The sequence below is a fragment of the Bos mutus genome, chromosome 23 (assembly GCF_027580195.1).
Source record: "Bos mutus isolate GX-2022 chromosome 23, NWIPB_WYAK_1.1, whole genome shotgun sequence".
NCBI classification, from domain to species: domain Eukaryota; kingdom Metazoa; phylum Chordata; class Mammalia; order Artiodactyla; family Bovidae; genus Bos; species Bos mutus.
Genome location: NC_091639.1, coordinates 39,617,620 through 39,634,401, shown reverse-complemented (window position 1 = coordinate 39,634,401; position 16,782 = coordinate 39,617,620). Strand labels below are relative to the sequence as shown.

The 16,782-nt window shown below is 43.9% G+C and overlaps 1 protein-coding gene across 3 annotated transcripts in view; it reads right to left on the bottom strand.

Annotated features, from left to right (window-relative positions):
• BNIP5 (BCL2 interacting protein 5) overlaps nucleotides 1-16,562 on the bottom strand; it is a 47,389-nt gene extending 30,827 nt beyond the window's left edge. For all 3 annotated transcript variants that reach the window (XM_070360867.1, XM_070360868.1, XM_070360869.1), the window contains exon 1: nucleotides 12,833-16,562. The gene's annotated coding sequence lies outside the window, so the exon portion shown is untranslated. The remainder of the gene's footprint in view (nucleotides 1-12,832) is intronic.
• Nucleotides 16,563-16,782: the final 220 nt, after the last annotated feature.

The window sequence follows — 16,782 nt, the reverse complement described above, 5'->3', positions numbered from 1 at the left end:
TCAGATTGGGACTTGAACCTATGGTCTTTTAACTGAGATCACACACTTGGTGTCAGGACTTAATGAAACTCGGGTTCTCAATGTCTCATGGCAGAAAGAATTCAGTGAGACAGCTGCTGCTAAGTCACTTCAGTCGTGTCCGACTCTGTGTGACCCCATAGACGGCAGCCCACCAGGCTCCCCTATCCCTGGGATTCTCCAGGCAAGAACACTGGAGTGGGCTGCCATTTCCTTCTCCAATGCATGAAAGTGAAAAGTGAAAGTGAAGTCGCTCCATCGTATCCAACCCTCAGCGACCCCATGTACTGCAGCCCACCAGGCTCCTCCATCCATGGGATTTTCCAGGCAAGAGTACTGGAGTGGGGTGCTATTGCCTTCTCCATCAGTGAGACACAGTGATAGGTAAAAGTGGATTTATTTAGACAGAAACACACTCCACAGACAGAGTGTGGACCATTCTAGAAAGGGGTATGGCATCAGAGTATGGGGTTGTCAGTTTTTATAGGGGTGGGTAACTTCACAGTATTCCAACTATATGGGGGAAGGGGTGAGAATTTCCAGAAGTTGGGCCACTGCCCATTTTTTGACCTTTATGGTCGTCCTTGGCACTGTCGTGGTGCCTGTGGGCGTGCTACTTAGCTTGCTGATGTATTACAGTGAGAGTATACTGAGGCTCAAGACCCAGTGGAAGTCAACTTGTGCACCTTCTTGGGCCTACTTGGTTCTGATCAGTTTATGTTGTGTTTTCTGGCTATGTCATTCTTTTAAAGGTTGTGCCCTGCCCCTGCCCTCCTGTTTCACGGGTATTTCTGCCAATGGGGAGGCTTGGTTGATGCACGATGCACAGTAGAGGGGAGAGAGGTGGCCAAAGGGCAGAGAAAAGTATTTGTGTTTAAATTTTCCTTGACTTGCCTTAGAATATGAATATTTATTTCATCTGGAATAAGTGATACTGACCTTTCAGAATCACTGGGAAACTTCGAGGAGGCAATTCACGTGTGCACCTAGCGCAGGGGACACAGCAGGCACGTGGGCACAGGCAATGTTAGATCTAGAGAAGCCCACAGAGGAGCCTGGCAGGCAAAGAGTCAGACAGGACTGAAGCGACTTAGCACGCACAAGCCTATCATGCAAATGACAATGCAAACATCTTCTTCCTCCAACAACATGATCTGATCCCTCTGGCCATGGACATGCTGTTCTCTTTGCCCAGAATGTTCTTCTTGCCACCTGCCGTTATCCATCTTCACATGGCCAATTCCTTCTCACTTTGTAGGTCTCTGCTTGGATGGAACTAAAACACTTTAACCTCAGACAGGGACTTGACCCCATGTGCCAGGGCTTGAACCCAGCAAGAACCCAGTTTGAGACTCTAACCCAGAGGGCTAGGACTCACACCCAGCCAAAACCCACGGTCTTCCAACTGAGATCACACACCTACCTTTAGGACCTAATGAAACTCAGGTGCTTGATGTCTCATTGCAGAAAGAATTCAGTGAGAGACAAAGTGATAGGTAGAAGTGGATTTATTCAGAGAGAAATACGCTCCCCGGAGTGTGGACCATCACAGAGGGTGAGTGCAGCCTCAAAATGTGGTGTGGTTAGATTTTATGGGCTGGGTAATTTCACAGGCTAATGAGCGGGAGGATTACTCCAACTATTTGGGGGAAGTGTTAGTCACTCAGTCATGTCTGGCTCTTTGTGACCCCATGGACTATAGCCTGCCCACTCTGTCCATGGAATTCTCCAGGCAAGAGTACTGGAGCGGGTTGCCATGCACCTCCCTCCCCACCCTATCCCTCTGGGTTGTCCTGTAGCACTGGCTTTGGGTGTCTTGCTTCATGCATTGAACTTGCACTGGTCATCTATTTTATATATTGTAATATACATGTTTCAACCTTATTCTTTCAAAGCATCCCACCCTCGCCTTCTCAGAGTCCAAAGTCTGTTCTTTACATCTGTGTCTCTTTTGCTGCCCTGCATGTAGTATTGTCATTACTGTCTTTCTAAATTCCATATATATTTATTAATATCCAGTATTTGTGTTTCTCTTTTTGACTTACTTCACTCTGTATAATAGGCTCCAGTTTCATCCACCTCATTAGAACTGACTCAAATGCATTTCTTTTTATAGCTGAGTAACATTCCATTGCATATATGTACCACAACTTCCTTATCCATTCATCTGCTGATGGACATCTAGGTTGCTTCCATGTCCTAGCTATTGTAAATGGTGCTGCAATGAACATTGCAGTACATGTATCTCTTTCAATTCTGGTTTCCTCGGGATGTATGCCCAATAGTGGGATTGCTGGGTCATACGGCAATTCTATTACCAGTTTTTCAAGGAATCTCCACATTGTTCTCCATAGTGGCTGTACCAGTTTGCATTCCCACCAACAGTGTAAGAGGGTTCCCTTTTCTCCACAACTTCTCCAGGATTTATTGTTTGTAGACTTTTTGATGACAGCCATTCTAACTGGCATGAGATGATACCTCACTGTGGTTTTGATTTGCATTTCTCTAATAATGAGTGATGTTGAGCATCTTGTGAAATACTGTTCTTAAAAACACTTTTTTCAACCATCTGAGAAATGTAACAACTACTCTCAAAGGTTCTCAAGCCATACAAAAACAGGTGACAAATGATAGTTTGCTGACCCTGTTAATACTGAGGGTCATATGCTTCGGGTTTTCCAAGCTACTCTCAGGGATGCAGCAGAATCACTTAGAGCAATGACGCACATGTGCTAAGTTGCTTCAGTCTTGTCCAACTCTTTGCAACCCTATAGGCTGTAGCCTGCCAGGCTCCTCTGTCCAGGAGGCTACCCAGGCAAGAATACTGGAGTGGGGTGTCATTTCTTCCTCCAGGGGATCTTCCCAACCCAGGGATCAAATCTGCGGCTCCTGTGGCTCTTTCATTGGCAGATGGGTTTTTTACCACTAGCGCCACCTGGGAAGCCCAGAGCAATAATGGTGCAGGGAAAAGTGGGGCATAAGAAGATGATCCCAGAGAATTTGACTTTGGAGGCCAGTGGGATTTGATTACAGAACTTTCACAGGACTGGGGGAAACAGACTCTTGGAGGGCACAAACAAAACCTTGTGTGCACCAGGAACCAGGAGAAAGGAGCAGTGTCCTCACAAGAGAGTGAGCCAGATTTGCCTGTGAGTGTACAGGAGTCTCCAGCAGCAGCGTGGGTTGACAGTGGCCTGCTGTGGGGTCAGGGGTACTGAATACAACAGTGTGGGCAGGCATAAATCCTTTTGAAGAAGGTTGCCATTACCCCTACCACAGTTGGCCTCAGGCCTAACAACAGGGAGGGAACACAGCCTTGCCCATCAACAGAAAATTGGATTAAAGATTTATTGAACATGGGCCTGCCCATCAGAACAAGACCCAGATCCCCCCCAAAATTAGTCTCTCCTATCAGGAAGCTTCCACAAGCCTCTTATCCTTATCCATCAGAGGGAAGAGAGAATGAAAACCACAGTCACAAAAAACTAACCAATCTGATCACATGGACCACAGCCTTGTCTAACTCAATGAAACTATGAGCCATACCCTGTGGGGCCACCCAAGACAGACAGGTCATGGTGAGAGTTCTGACAAAACACGGTCCACTGGAGAAGGGAATGGCAAACCCCTTCAGTATTCTTGCCTCGAGAACCCCATGAACAATATGAAAAGGCAAAAAGATAGGACACTGAAAGATGAACTCCCCAGGTTGGTAGGTGCCCAATATGCACCAGAAAAAAACTGGAGAAATAGAAATAACTCCAGAAAGAATGAAGAGATGGAGCCAAAGTGAAAACAACCCCCAGTTGTGGATGTGACATGATGGAAGTAAAGTCCAATGCTGTAAAGAACAATATTGCATAGGAACCTGGAATGTCAGGTCCCTGAATCAGGGTAAATTGGAAGTGGTCAAACAGAAGAGGGCAAGAGTGAACATCAACATTTTAGGAATCGGTGAACTAAAATGGACCGGAATGAGCGAATTTAATTCAGATGACCATTATATCTACTACTGTGGGCAAGAATCCCTTAGAAGAAATTAAGTAGCCCTCAAGGTCAACAAACGAGTCTAAAATGCAGTACTTGGGTGCAATCTCAAAAATGAAAGAATGATCTCTGTTCATTTCCAAGGGAAACCATTCATTATCACAGTAATCCAAGTCTATGCCCCAAACACTAATGCCAAAGAAGCTGAAGTTGAACAGTTCTATGATGACCTACAAGACCTTCTAGAACTAACCCCCAAAAGAGATGTCCTTTTCATCATAGGGGACTGGAATGCAAAAGTAGGAAGTCAAGAGATACCTGGAGTAACAGGCAAGTTTGGCCTTGGAGCACAAAATGAAGCAGGGCAAAGGCTAACAGAGTTTTACCAAGAGAACACACTGATCATAGCAAACACCCTCTTCCAGCAACACAAGAGACGACTTTACACATGGACATCACCAGGTGGTCAACACCGAAATCAGATGGATTATATTCTTTGCAGCCTAAGATGGAGAAGCTCTATACAGTCATCAAAAACAAGACCAGGAACTGACTGTGGCTCAGATCATGAACCACAAATTGCAAAATTTAGACTCAAATTGAAAAAAGTAGGGAAAACCACTAGACCATTCAGGTATGACCTAAATCAATCCCTTATGATTATACAGTGGAAGTGACAAATAGATTCAAGGGATTAGATCTGATAGAGCGCCTGAAAAACTATGGACAGAAGTTTGAAATACTGTACAGGAGGCAGTGATCAAAACCATCCCCAAGAAAAAGAAATGCAAAAAGGCAGAATGGTTGTCTGAGGAGGCCTTACAAATAGCTGAGAAAAGAAGAGAAGCAAAAGGCAAAGGAGAAAGGGAAAGATATGTCCATCTGAACACAGAGCTCCAAAGAATAGCAAGGAGAGATAAGAAAGCTTTCCTCAGGGATCAGCGCAAAGAAATAGAGAAAAACAATAGAATTGGAAAGACTAGAGATTTCTGCAAGAAAATTAGAGATACCAAAGGAAAATTTCATGCAAAGATGGGCACAATAAAGGACAGAAATGGTATGGACCTAACAAAAGCAGAATATATTAAGAAGAGGTGGCAAGAATACACAGAAGAACTATACAGAAAAGGTCTTAATGACCCAGATAACCACGATGGTGTGATCACACACCTAGAGCCAGACATCTTGGAATGCAAAGTCAAGTGGGCCTTAGGAAGCATTGCTATGAACAAAGTTAGTGGAAGTGATGGAATTACAGTTGAGCTATTTCAAATCCTAAAAGATGATGCTGTGAAAGTGCTGCACTCAATATGCCAGCAAATTTAGAAAATTCAGCAGTGGCCACAGGACTGGAAAAGGTCAGTTTTCATTCCAATCCCAAAGAAAGGCAATGCCAAAGAATGTTCAAACTACCGCACAATTGTACTCATCTCACACGCTACCAAAGTAATGCTCAAAATTCTCCAACTAAGCTTCAACAGTATGTGAACCATGAACTTCCAGATGTTCAAGCTGGTTTTAGAAAAGGCAGAGGAACCAGAGATCAAATTTCCAACAGCCATTGGATCATAGAAAAAGCAAGCTGCTGCTGCTGCTAAGTCGCTTCAGTCGTGTCCAACTCTGTGCGACCCCATAGATGGCAGCCCAGCAGGTTTCCCCATCCCTGGGATTCTCTAGGCAAGAATACTGGAGTGGGGTGCCATTGCCTTCTCCAGAAAAAGCAAGAGAGTTCCAGAAAAACATCTACTTTTGCTTTATTGACTATGCCAAAGCTTTTGACCGTGTGGATCACAACAAATTGTGGAAAATTCTGAAAGAGATGGGAATACCAGACCACCTTATCTGCCTCCTGAGAAATCTGTATGCAGGTCAAAAAGCAACAGTTAGAGCCAGACATGGAATGATAGACTGGTTCCAAATTGAGAAAGGAGTACGTCAAGGCTGTATATTGTCACCCTGCTTATTTAACTTACATGCAGAGTACATCATGAGAAATGCTGGGCTTGAGGAAGCACAAGCTGGACTCAAGATTGCCGGGAGGAATATCAGTAACCTCAGATAAGCATATGATACCACCCTAATGGCAGAAAGTGAAGAGGAACTAAAGAGCCTCTTGATGAAAGTGAAAGAGGAGAGTGAAAAAGTTGGCTTAAAGCTCAACATTCAGAAAACTTCCATACTCTGCAGGCAGATAGGGAATATATGGACTGGTACAGCCATTCTGGACAACAATCAGGCCGTGTTAGTGAAAACTGATGTCTACTTTCCAGGGACTAGCAATTCCACTCCTAGCCATTCTCACAAAGCTGTTTAAGGGCACATACACAAGCTGTGAAAACAAGAGAAGTGAAAAGCAAAGGAGAAAAGGAAAGATATACCCATTTGAATGCAGAGTTCCAAAGAATAGCAAGGAGAGATAAGAAAGCCTTCCTCAGCAATCAGTGCAAATAAATAGAGGAAAACAACAGAATGGGAAAGACTAGAGATTTCTGCAAGAAAATTAGAGATACTGAGGGAACACTTCATGCAAAGATGGGCTCAATAAAGGACGGAAATGGTATGGACCTGACAGAAGCAGAAGATATTATGAAGAGGTGGCAAGAATACACAGAAGAACTGTACAAAAAAGATCTTCATGACCCAGTTAATCACGATGGTGGGCTCACTCACCTAGAGCCAGACACCCTGGAATGCAAAGTCAAGTGGGCCTTAGAAAGCATCACTACAAACAAAGCTAGTGGAGGTGATGGAATTCCAGTTGAGCTATTTCAAATCCTGAAAGATGATGCTGTGAAAGTGCTACACTCAATATGCCAGCAAATTTGGAAAACTCAGCAGTGGCCACAGGACTGGAAAAGGTCAGTTTTCATTCCAATCCCTAAGAAAGGCAATGCCAAAGAATGCTCAAACTACTACACAATTGTACTCATCTCACAGGCTACCAAAGTAATGCTCAAAATTCTCCAAGCCAGGCTTCAGCAATATGTGAACCGTGAACTTCCAGTTGTTCCAGCTGGTTTTAGAAAAGACAGAGGAACCAGAGACCAAATTGCCAACATCCACTGGATCATCAAAAAAGCAAGAGAATTCCAGAAAAACATCTATTTCTGCTTTATTGACTATGCCAAAGCCTTTGACTGTGTGGATCACAATAAACTGTAGAAAATTCTGAAAGAGATGGGAATACCAGACCACCTGATCTGCCTCTTGAGAAACCTGTATGCAGGTCAGGAAGCAACAATTAGAACTGGACATGGAACAACAGACTGGTTCCAAATAGGAAAAGGAGTACGTCAAGGCTGTATATTGTCACCCTGCTTATTTAACTTATATGCAGAGTACGTCATAAGAAATGCCAGGCTGGATGAAGCACAAGCTGGAATCAAGATTGCCGGGAGAAATGTCAATAACCTCAGATATGCAGATGACACCACCCTTATGGCAGAAAGTGAAGAGGAACTAAAGAGCCTCTTGATGAAAGTGAAAGAGGAGAGTGAAAAAGTCAGCTTAAAGCTCAACATTCAGAAAACCAAGATCATGGCATCCGGTCCCATCACTTCATGGGAAATAGATGGGGAAACAGTGTCAGACTTTATTTTTCTGGGCTCCAAAACCACTGCAGATGGTGATTGCAGCCATGAAATTATAAGACGCTTACTCCTTTGAAGGAAAGTTATGACCAACCTAGACTGCATATTAAAAAGCAGAGCCAACAAAGGTCCGTCTAGTCAAGGCTATGGTTTTTCCAGTGGTCACGTATGGATGTGAGAGTTGGACTATAAAGCGCTGAAGAATTGATGCTTTTGAACTGTGGTGTTGGAGAAGACTCTTGAGAGTCCCTTGGATAGCAAGGAGATCCAACCAGTCCATCCTAAAGGAGATCAGTCCTTAGGTGTTCATTGGAAGGACTAATGCTGAAGCTGAAACTGTAATACTTTGGCCACCTGATGTGAAGAGCTGACTCATTTGAAAAGACCCTGATGCTGGGAAAGATTGAGGGCAGGAGGAAAAGGGGATGACAGGGGATGAGATGACTGGATGGCATCACGGAGTCAATGGACATGAATTTGAGCATGCTCCAGGAATTGGTGATGGACAGGGAGGCCTGGCGTGCTGCAGTTCATGGGGTCGCAAAGAGTCAGACACGACTGAGCGACTGAATTGAACTGAACTGAACTGAACTGAACTGAAACAAGGATATCCATGGCAGCACCATTTGTGGTAGGGAGTTGAAAGATCCTGGGAGAAGGACAGATAAGAGGTAGTGGATGGACACCCTGGAGAATTATTTACACATTAGAAGCAACCAACAGAAATGTGGAAGTATCCTAGAGATGCAGTGTTTACCAGGGGGAAAAAAGTGAAAAAGAGAATGCTGCTAAGTCACTTCAGTCGTGTCCGACTCTGTGCGACCCCATAGACGGCAGCCCACCAGGCTCCCCGGTCCCTGGGATTCTCCAGGCAAGAACACTGGAGTGGGTTGCCATTTCCTTCTCCAATGCATGAAAGTGAAAAGTGAAAGTGAAGTCGCTCAGTCGTGTCTGACTCCTAGCGACCGCCTGGACTGCAGCCTTCCAGGCTCCTCCGTCCATGGGATTTGCCAGGCAAGAGTACTGGAGTAGGGTGCCATTGCCTTCTCCAGAAAAAGAGAATGAGATGTACCAAATAACATTATGTAAATTAAAAATACAAATTGGAAAGACAACAATGCCAGTTTTGTAAGAACACATGCAAAAAGATACACATTCAGCAGTAAGCAGGATTCCTCAGGGGGAGAAAGACATATATGGCATAAACACATACAGGCATCCCCAAAGAGAGTACAGAAGGGATTGTCTTCCCAGGATCCAGAGCCATCCCCAAAGATAACCACATAAATGAAAGACAGTTCTCTTGAGGGCTGGCAAAAGGATTCAAGCTGCAAATGCAGTGGAATCCACATCTCTATCTAGCCATACCTAGCCACAAATGGGGTGCAACAGACATTTCTGTCTGGCCATATTTGGGGATCCCCAACCTGATGAATGCCAAGCCAAGTTCTCAGGACACAAAATGAAACAAACAAGAAGGTAACAGCTAGCTCAGGAGAGAAAATTCAATAACCAATGTATCTGGATTCCAAAAGGAAGGGACAACATGAAATTCTATTTTCTTCTCTTTCTTAGGATAGACAGATTCAGGAATGTTGACTCTAAACGAATTCTGACCCTTCACTTGGTCTCTGCCAGTTTTCCTAGGATCCAGTGTGTAGGCTCCAAAGTGAGTGGGGTTTAAAATATAGTGTAATTCTGGTCTTTACCAAAATTTGGCAAGGTTTTCCATTACTTTTGTTTGTTTGTTTTCTTGGCCATGCCACATGGCATATGGGCTCTTAGTTCCCCGACCAGAGACCGAACTTATGCCCCTTGAATTGGATGCTCAGAGTTTTAACCATTACTCTTAAATTTAGTTTCCCCTTGGCTATTTAAGGGAATAATTGGTAGCAGTTTACCAGAAAACCCCTCAGAATCCTGTCAAATCTGGGACAGACACATGTGGGGGCCATTCTTTGAGGGTGGATATGAGGATAACTAATTCTGTGGATTTTTGTTTACAGTCCTGTAGTCTCTTCAGAGTGGAAAGGCAATTCAGAGGAGAATTGGTAGAATGAGTACCCAAGTCAAGGAGGACAGAGGGCAGCAGTAGGCGTTACATCAGTCTTCATAGTCTTTTGTTATAGGTACTTATATCTTTAATTTTTATTAGCCTATATCTTTAATTTTTATTAGCCTTTCACAATGAAGTTTTCAGTGAAGTTTTCAAATTTTGGAATTTTGAAGTTTTTGGAGGCGTCTGCATACCAACTATAATATGTATCCATCCTATTTGGTTTGGGAACGCTTGCCTTCAAGCACATCTCTTAAATGAATGATCTTGTCTAATTGGAACAGTCTTCATAATGGACAGAATAATTCTAGGTTGTCATCAGTAAGATTAGTCCATTCACATGTGGAGACACTGTAATTTTTAAACATAAAACTGGCTGGGGTTCCTAAAGAGGAGCCAACCTTAAAGCCTTTAGATGACTAGGATCCCATTTTTGGAGTTTTTCTCCAAGAGCAAGCACACAAAGTCCTAGATAGCCAAAGGGATATGCTTAGGGCTGGGGCTTGAGTTTTGTTCACAGTGTGACTTTCATGGGATACTTCTTTTTTCTGGCGGACAGCCTTTGCCCTCTTTGTCCAACCTGTGCCCTGGTGTCCCTTGTTACATGGAATTTTCTTGTGAGTGGTAAGTGGCCTATCGGGAAATCTGCTCACTTGTGACCACTTTATTCTTACACAGGAACCTTGTGCCTTGAGGATGGTTGTCTCTCATACACAAGTGGCGAGCACTCTGGCAGCATTTAGGGGTTCAATCTGTGTCTGCCAATTTTACTTTTTGGTTTGCTCTCAGGAAAATCCAAGTGTATTCTAATTCAAAAACTAAAAGATCACTCACTGGAAGGACAATCTGTCCTTATCCAAATCCTAAATAGATTTGGAGAGTGTGACCTAAGGGAGGGAGCTTGAAATCCAAGAGCAGACTCATCAAGCCGGAAGAGGCGACTCTAAGAAGCACTGATCACAAGGGCTCAGCACAGGTACCTTGCTCACTGATGAGAGTCACTATCCCTCCTGAGGCGCTCTTCCTTGGATCCCACTTCTGACACCATTCAATGTCAACCTAAATAAGGAGGTAAACTGAGGCAATCTCAAATTACCAGAAATTTTAGATTTGAGAGTAGCAGAGGAATTGCAATTTGGGAAATGCATGCTGTAGACAGGATTAATTGATGGTTTGGGAAGGAGTCTATTTATGGGCAAGGAGTGCAAAGATAGGGAAGTCCAACCAGAGACCAAACAGTAAGCTTATTGGCTTGAGAACGGGGAGAGATTCTTGACAAATGTTCATTGGTAAGATGTCTCAGTCTCCTGTAAATCAGACCTTTAATGGAAATAAATTTCTCTTTTCTTTTTTAAAACAACATTTAAGTTCAGACAGGATCTTTCCTTGGGGCACATTGACCCTCTAGTTGTAGTGTGGCCTCAGCAGTTGCCATGTGGGCTTAATTGCTCCACAGCATGTGAGAACTTAGCTCCCCAAACCAGGATCAAACCTGAGTCCTCTGCAATGCAAGGTGGATTCTTAACCACTGGCCCACCAGGGAAGTCCCAGTCTCTCTGTTCTGAAGTTGTTATTCTGAGGGCACATGTGTGAGATTCTCCATTTCATATTTTCATTCATTTTATATTGAAATCCTTTCTAGATATGGATGATACAGATATAGATATAGGAAGGCAATATTGTTATCACTTGTAAAAATATTATACAGCCAGAAAATTGGAACCTACTAAAAACTCAGAATAACACAAAAGAGTCTGTGTGCCAAATAAATGTACACACAAAAAAGTCGTTTTTCTATTTACTGTTACTTTTCTATTTACTGTATTTCTATATAACCAATTAGAAGATATGATAGCAGAAAATATCCTAGCCACGACAGCAATTTTTAAATATTCTAGTTACCCTAAAGAAGAAATGCATGAGATCCATGAATGATATAAAAGACATGAGAAAATTTAGAAACATCCATGAAAAAAATGTCAACTCTGTTAATTCATAATCCATCAAAGATCCAGTTAAAATTCAAAAGAAATTGACACAGAATTTTAAAACTGACAAAAATTCCCCTAGCTCTATATCACTAGAAAATTAGCAAGTGAGTTTACAAATTTTTGGAAAAGAAAAATAATTAAGATGAGGAGGGCATGTTTTCTCTGCTAGATAGTAAGTGTATTACAAACAAAGAAGTAAATCAGGATGCATCCAGAAGAATTAATGGGCAAATCAATCAAGGAAAAAAATAAGCTCTGAAGCCATACAAAATAACATACAAATTTATTGAGAAAGAAAGCTCACAAACCAAAAAGAAGAGGGGATTGATGATGCAGTAAATGATGTTGGAGAAACTGGCCGGAAATCAGAGGAGGATCGTTTTGGATCTACACTGTAGTTTAAAATATTTTCCAGACGCATTAAAGCATTACATATAATAATTCCACTTAAAAAAGCAAACAAAAGAACTTAAAAAAAAAAGGTAGATAAATAAATTTGGATAAAAGACTTTGTAGGAACAGAAATAATAACCAGACGTTAGCTGCGCGGGGCGCACTTGGCGGCCGCAGCCGAGGCTTCGCTCGGGAAGAGACGCCAGACGCGGCCGCGCTCAGGCCCCGCCGCCCACACCGCGGTCTCGCGACCAGACGCTGAGGCGGCAGCGATTTCAGCCTCCGGACCCCGAGCACGCTCTTGGCTGCTTCCAGCCGCTCCCTTCTTCCTTTCCTAACCGCAGGCCCCGCTCGGTGCCGGACGACGCCGAGGGCTGCCAGCTTGGGTAGAGAGGAGCCCTGCCCTCAGCCTCGCCCGCCGCCGGGCCTGCAGGGGCCGCGGGAGCTCGGCGCCCGCCCTTCCGCGAGCCTCTCCGTCGGCGCGCGGGAGCGGCGGCGGCAGCCCCGCCGGCTCCCTCCCGCCCGCGGGTGGAGACTTCCGGACGCCGCTGAGGAGATTCCAGCCGGCGTTCGCGGGGGCGCAGAGCAGTGAGTGCGCGGCTTCCCGCGCCCGCTCCTCCCCCAGCCGCCGCCCGCGTTCACCCACCCCTTTCGGCCGCCGGTTTCTCATCGCCGCGACCGCCGGCGGGTTTCGACCTCGCGTCCCTGGCTCCGCCGGCTCCTTTCCCGCCACCCGGCCCTCTCCCCGCCCAGCCCCCGCCGCCTGAGCGTCCCTTCGGGGCACTGGACTCACTCACCCCCGCTCCCTGCTCGAACCCCAGCCAGCTCCTGGCTCTTATCCCGGCTGGTCAGCTCCATGAGGCCCACCCGGGAAGCCCCGCTCCGGATCCGGCCTCTTCGTCCTTCAGGGAGGGTGCGGTCTGGGTTCTGCTTTCCCCAGAGCCTTGGCCCCCAGAAGTGCGAATCTTGTGGAAGGAGGGAAGTGGAGGTCCTGGGCGCTACTTGGGTTGTTTCCCCCTGGATGGGGAGCTGGTGTGGGTTATGGAGGATGTGGCTTCCCTTGTAGCTCAGTCGGTAAAGAATCTGCCTGCAATGCAGAGTCGGACACGACTTGGCGACTAAAACCACCAACCATGGAGGATGTGTATTTGGATTGGAGGCGACTTGAGGATGGTGTGGTTGGGGAGTGAGGGAGCCGTGGGGGCGGTGGCGATTTTTACCCCTTGGGTTAGGCTGTGGCCTGTTGGAAAACCTCCTTTCCTTCTCTTGACTTGCATCCTTGACAGTTCTTTTGGCAACGTTGATGCTTTTCCTAATCTGTGCCAGATGCAATTTTAAAAAATGTTTATTTTTATTTTACTTACTTGGCTGCGCTGCGTCTTAGTTGTGGTAGGGGATGTGGGATCTAGTTCCCTGACCAGGGATTAAACCAGGTTCGCTGCATTGACCACAGGGGAAGTCGTGATGCAGTGTAATTCGTCGGCCTACTTGGAATTTTTCACACCTTTCCTTTCCTTTTTCTCGTCTCAACACGAAGCAGTGTCTGATTCTCCTCAGAGTGGTGCAAACAAGAATTACTGGGGAAGTGTTAATTATTCCATTTCTTCTTGAGTATTTTCCAATTATATATTTAAGATTTCTGTGAGAGAAGACTTTAGAATAAGGGACATCTTTGTTTTGTAGGATTTCTTTTGGGGTTAGGAGTAATACAGAAGGAATAGATTCATCATCTAGTTATCTCAATTAGATTTAAGTATGTACTGCCTTATGTAATTCCTTCCAGTTAGACCTGGGAAATAATTTTTCTCCTTTCTTACATAATCTTTTCTCCCTGCCCCCTTACTAGGTGTCCTCTGCTTTTTTTTCCTGAAGTAAATATAAACTTGTTTCATTCTGTTTTTAATTTTTTTTTTTATTATCAAAGTGTGATAAATTTACAGGAGACCTGGAAAACACACAACAAGTAAACTTGTTTCTTGAAGGAAATAATGTAGTTAGACCTATGAGGTTGATCCTTGTCCAGGCATTTTATGACAATTTCAGGACAGTGCCATACGTAAAATATAGTCTATTAGTCATTAAATAGGGATCTAAAATACTGTGCACTTATTGCCTGTTTTGATGCAGAGCTATTTAGTTTGTATGAAAAATCCATTGATCTCTGTCCTAGAAAGATTTTAGGATGAATAGAGGTCATAAGTATCTGTGCATCTCCTTTGAATTTCTTGAGTTGTATTTTAGTATTTATTTATTGGCTGTGCTGGGTCTTAGTTGCTGCACAAGGGACCTTCCATTTTCATTGTCGCATGCAGGATCTTCAGTTGTGGCGTGCGAACTCTCGGTTGTGGCATGTGGGATCTAGTCCCCTGACCAGGGGTCAAACTGGGGCCCCCTCCATTGGGAGTCCAGAGTCTTAGCCAGTGGACCCACCAGGGAAGTCCCTTTTGAGTTATATTTTAATTCACATTGCAGAGTTTTATGGCTTATCATTTAATTTAAGTCTTTTACTAACTTCCCTTCCTTCCACCATAATTCCTGAAGCCATCTTATATATGTTTTTTAAAAGTATACTTGGTTTTGTTTAAAACAGTTTTAGATTTACAAAAAAATTAAGATCATGCAGATACCCCCACCCAGTATCCCCCGTGATTAACATCTTACATTGGTATGGTACAGTTGTTACAATGAATGAACCAATCTTGATACATTATTAACTAAAGTCTGTAGCCTATTCAGATTTCCTTCTTTTTTTTTTTTTTCCTGTTTCAGTATTCCATTCAGGATATTTTTTACTCTTCTTTTTAAAAAAATTTATTTATTTGGCTGCACAAGGTCTTAGCTGTGGTATTCGTGGTCTCTAGTTGTGGCTTGTGGGATATAGTTTCCTAACCAGGGATGGAACCTGGGCCTCCTGCACTAGGAGCGTGGAGTCTTAACCACTGGACGACCAAGGAAGTCCCTCCATTTAGGATGCCACGTTACACTTGGTTGTCCTATCTCCTTAGGCACCTGTTAATTTTATTTTTTTTTTAAATTGTGTTTACAAACTTTTTAACTCTGTGGAACTGTGAGGTTAATTATCTTAAGAGGCTACTATATTGCTGAGTAATGCCATTCATAGCTTTGACAGTGAAAGATTGATCGCTCTCTCCACTGGCAGTGTCTATATGCTGGGAGCCAGCGTGAGGAACTCCACCCGTGACAAAGGTCATGAGGAAGGAGGCTCGGCATACGCGCAGATGAGCCTCAAGAGTCCCCCTGGCAATTCTCGAGCATCTACCCCCAAAACCAGAGTCTGCCTACTTTACTACTTTGTGCTCTCACCTATACCTCTGACTTTATGGGGGGCTGTCCCCCACCACCTCTCTCTGAAAAAGGGTTAACTTACAGCTCCAGTTAATAAAGTTCCTGGGTGTGACAAGAGTGTTTCAACCTACAAACTCCTTTGGAAGTCCTCTAGCCTGCCTGAATAGGTTCTTCCGGCCATATGTGATTGTTCACAGCCTCCCAACCATGAAAGGCATGAGATGTTCTAAACTGTCTTATACAGATTCCTTTGAGCAGTTAAAAGATTGACTAGAAATTGTATTAGTGAAGGGTTTTTCACTTGTTGGGCCAATGTTTGCTGCTAAGTTTCCATAGCCCTTACCTACTGTGTCCCTGGCAGTGTATTGATTAATATAATTGGTGTATAGGAATGTAAGTAGTAGCTGTAATGTTTGTAACCTTGGACCCTTGAGTTAATTCTTTTCTTGTTATAGCCCACCACACCTTTGCCCTATAGGGATGTAACTTTATCTAATGCTTTTGGAGGGTGGTGCCTGACTTTAGAATAATCACCTTTAGAGAAAAATAAGTTTTCTGAAGAAAGGATCTTAAAATGTTAACAGGCCTCTTGGCCAGAAGATGATGTAATTCACCTAAACTTTTGCATATGATAAGTTTGCAGGAAGAAAGCCTGGCTTACTGTTGACTCTACCCCCTTCCCCCATTATCCTCTATGCACAACTTAAGGTATAAAAACTACTTTGGAAAATAAAGTGCGGGCCTTGTTCACCGAAACTTGGTGTCCCCATGTCGTTCTTTCTCTCACCTTCTGGCTGAATTCCCATCTGGAACGTGGAGGCTTGTCAAGCCTACTAACTATGCCTGGGCTTCTAAGATCTGACTGGGGAGGCCTTAGTGTCTCCTCTCCTTTGGGAGAACGGGAGGATGCCTGCGGCCTACGTAGGTGACGTAAATTCCTTATCTTGGAATTTTATTAGCTTTCCACGTAAACAAAGTTATTCAGCCTCTTTTCTCCACTGAATTTTCTCACTGAGCTATCCTTATTTGATCACTATATCTTTAATTCTACCGTATCCTGATCGCCAAAGCCGTCTCACCTTCAAAACCCCTGACTCCACCGGGGCTGGACCCCGGTATCTATAGTTTTCTAATATTTTAGCAAAGGTCCAAAATCTATGTCATCTTGATGTAACTCTTCATGAATTTTTTATTTTTAGGTTTTAGAATTCCACAGTTCAGCTTTCAAGGTTTTGGCAAAGTCTTGTTTGTCTCCTTACTAGAATTTACCACACTTACGATTCTTATTATTTTGTGTTTGTTTTTGTCTATTTCCCACAGCAGAATAAAAGTCCCATGATGATTAAAAACTATTAATTTTTGTTGTTCATTGTCTCCCAGTGCCTAGAATAGTGCCAGGCTTGTTGTGGGTACTCAGAAAACTCAGTGACTGAATGGTGGT